Raw genomic sequence first — 3,154 nt, 5'->3', positions numbered from 1 at the left:
GGGGGGGGGGGGCGAAAAAATCTCAATATCTTCATGCTCTAAAAACTCAGGTGTCGACCACTATTGGTTTAAAAAGTTAATTGGTGTACACATCCAAGTACTAGCACCAGTAGTATAGATAGAAGTGGAAAAGAAGTCTAAATACGATCTCACTCCCACTCCCGAACGTGGGGTAATGGAGATATTGTAGAAACATTTTATATTCTTCTAAAATATAAATTGTGAAGGATAGAACTGATATCGGAATAGTGTGATCGGGACACGTAACGACCACATTCCGAGCGAGAACGTAGGACCACAACATTGTATGAAGTCGTTTTTATAGGGAGTTTTTTGAAGGTCACTGAACGGTCACAAATTAAAAAACAAATAAAAGAACCTACATTTGCATGGGAGCGTGAGTGGGGGAACCTCCTCAGGAGCAATTAAAATTAAAATTAATTTTAAAAAATTTATATCTGTATACTAATATGTCACTGATTTGCAGGGGCAGTGCCCCGTGCAATAATTTATTAATAATGATATTGTCCGAAAGTTGACTAAATGTCTTTCAGACAATGTATAAAACACATATTAATAGCTAGCAATTCTCAAATTGTCAATGTTGCAAAAGTAAAAAAATTAAAAAATTGCCCCAGCGGGGGTCTGAACCAGCGCTCGTTCGACCGCTTCGAACTACTGGTTCAAGGGGAAAAGGTAACTGTGTGGTTGGGATGACGTCATCGACTAGCGTGAACGCCGGCAAAGGTGGGGGAAGGGGGTAGGAGGTTCGCCGTCACACTCCAACTCACTAGCACTCGTCTTCGTTCGACAGCGGGGAGGAAATGTCGTTCCACTGGCCGAGAGAGGAAAGTAAGTACCCCCACTCGGCCCGCTTTACGGGGGAGAAACCACGAGTTCACGCCGCGTTGAATACTCGGGGGGGAGAGAGAGGATAGGGTAGCACCCTTGGGGGAGAGGAAATACGGGGAGAAACTGAGCGTAGGGGCTATCCAAACTCAAGCTGAATACTTGGGGTCGCACCTGTCGAACGCTGGGATTGGCCAGCGGCGGCGTCTTGCACGACAGATAGCGAATCCACTGGTGCATTACACTCAGTAGCGGTAGGTGAATACCAAAGCGTAAGCTTTGGGGGAATTGGTCAGGGATTAATAAAAAGACACGCTCTCATGCAATTCTCGTCCCCAATAGGGTAACACAAACTGACTAGCGGGTAATTAATGACTCCAATAAGTACCTTCTGGGCACCGCTAATTACCGGAAAAGAGAGAGAGAGAATAGAGCAGATGATGATTCTGATTTCAGGGCACGGGGAGCACTCACCAGATCCTCCAGGTTGTAGTCGCCCATCGATCGTTCTCAAGCTCTCCGTAGATGATGAACAATAGATAAATAAATAATCACTAAACAACACTAAAGTAGTGTCTTTTGTCTTTTGGCTTAGATAATTTGATAATGTGTAGCACCACTTAATTTAGTAGGGGAGGATGGGGCAAAACGGCCCCTCTTCAATCGTCAATATTTTTCGATTCAATAATCCGATTGAGATGAGTTAGAGCTCGTTTTGAAGAATGAAAAATTATCTTCAAAATGAAGTTGAAACTGGGAATTTTCACAATGTCATTCACAAGTTATTCAGAATTGAAGGGGGGCAGTTTTCCCCACCCTCCCCTATATCACAGATTTAGAGAAGAACAAAGTGAATACACGCCGTGCAGAAGGCACTGACGTGATTTGGTGCGTAACAAAAAGCAAGATGCACGATTTGAAGGAACGTGACGAAACTAAAAAAATTAAAGAAACTCGGCGTCCGGCGAGCACAAGGCTCACCGGGTACGACCGATGGGTATTTGCCTAACACCAAGCGCAGTATCTGTATCAGGGGGGATTTTAGGGGGGAACAAAGAATTAAACATTGATACATTCAAACCCAAATGGGGAATGTTTAAAATGACTCGATAGTTGGGGATGAAATAATTCTGACAGTTGAAAGTGATGAGAAGATAAAATCGGAAAAGGAATCCCTTTCCATCAGAAAAAAAAATTGAAAAAATATCTTTTCCGAAGAATTTCGAAAAAAAAAAATTTTAACAAAATTCTTAAAAAGATTTTAAAGGGTGGGAAATGAGTTGGAAAAAGATGGAGCATATATTAATTTTGAAATAATGCTTATTGGGCCGGTCCCGGCGGTACTGCAATACCGGGTCAACCCGTGGTGGAAACGGAGCAAGCTCCGTGCATCCACCTTTTTCCAAAAATCAGTTTAATATTCTGGCACTCCAATGGAGTGCGTATCAGATATTAAGCTGATAAGAACAGATAAAAAAGGCTTTATTGATGAAAGATCAGAGCGATTTCCCTGGAGGAGACATGCCTCCCCCAGGGTGATACATGTGAGGTGTGTGCCACCCTCGTCCAGGGTGGCAAGTAGCTGTACACTGTTAAAAAAAATTGACCCGAAATTCTAACAAAAATGTTGGAAGTTTTATTCACACATAGTGTGGTAAAATTACAACACTTTTTTTACAGTTATCATATGAGAATTTTCTAAGAAAAAAAAGGAATACTCGCATACACGAATATTGTAAAATTACTACATAAGAAGAGCAATTCTATTCCATTTGTGTTGTAAATTTACTACATTTACCTGTGGTAATTTTCCAACTTATTTAAATGAGATTATCAGAATTTTGCTACATGGGACTGTAGTAATTTTCTCATACCGGAATTACTATTTTACTACTTGAGTGCAATAATTTTCATTTAAAATTGTATGGTAAAAATCATACAGTTATATTCGGATATTCTCATGCAGGTATTGGGATTTTCTTTTTTTTTTATAATTTTCAAATATGAATAATGAACAAAACATTACAATTCTCACGAGCAAAACCGATAAATTTATTAAAAAGTATTGAGAAAGTAAAATCTATCCATTAATATTCGGAAAAGTCATTAAATTATTTCGTAATGTTTCATAATTATTTTTGTTAAATGGAAATTGCACATAAATTCATCATGAATCTGACTGAAATTAGTCGAAATAATAATGGCAAACTATCCCTAGCAAAGATCTAGCAAGAATTTTCTCAGCATAATTTATTGATTTCCCATTTTAATTTCCTCCGTTCAAAATATGCTGATGTGGTGAGCT

General features: G+C 39.4%; 1 non-coding gene across 1 annotated transcript; it reads right to left on the bottom strand.

The window, feature by feature from the left end:
• Positions 1-2,167: 2,167 nt before the first annotated feature.
• On the bottom strand, positions 2,168-2,355 carry LOC114841378. The gene has a single exon (XR_003783108.1). It is a non-coding gene; the product is annotated as a U2 spliceosomal RNA (small nuclear RNA).
• Positions 2,356-3,154: the final 799 nt, after the last annotated feature.

The sequence above is a fragment of the Diachasma alloeum genome, unplaced genomic scaffold, assembly GCF_001412515.2.
Source record: "Diachasma alloeum isolate Michigan unplaced genomic scaffold, Dall2.0 Dall_scaffold_00366, whole genome shotgun sequence".
Classification (NCBI taxonomy): domain Eukaryota; kingdom Metazoa; phylum Arthropoda; class Insecta; order Hymenoptera; family Braconidae; genus Diachasma; species Diachasma alloeum.
Note: the sequence above shows the minus strand (reverse complement) of the source record. Positions and strands in the feature narration are given on the sequence as shown.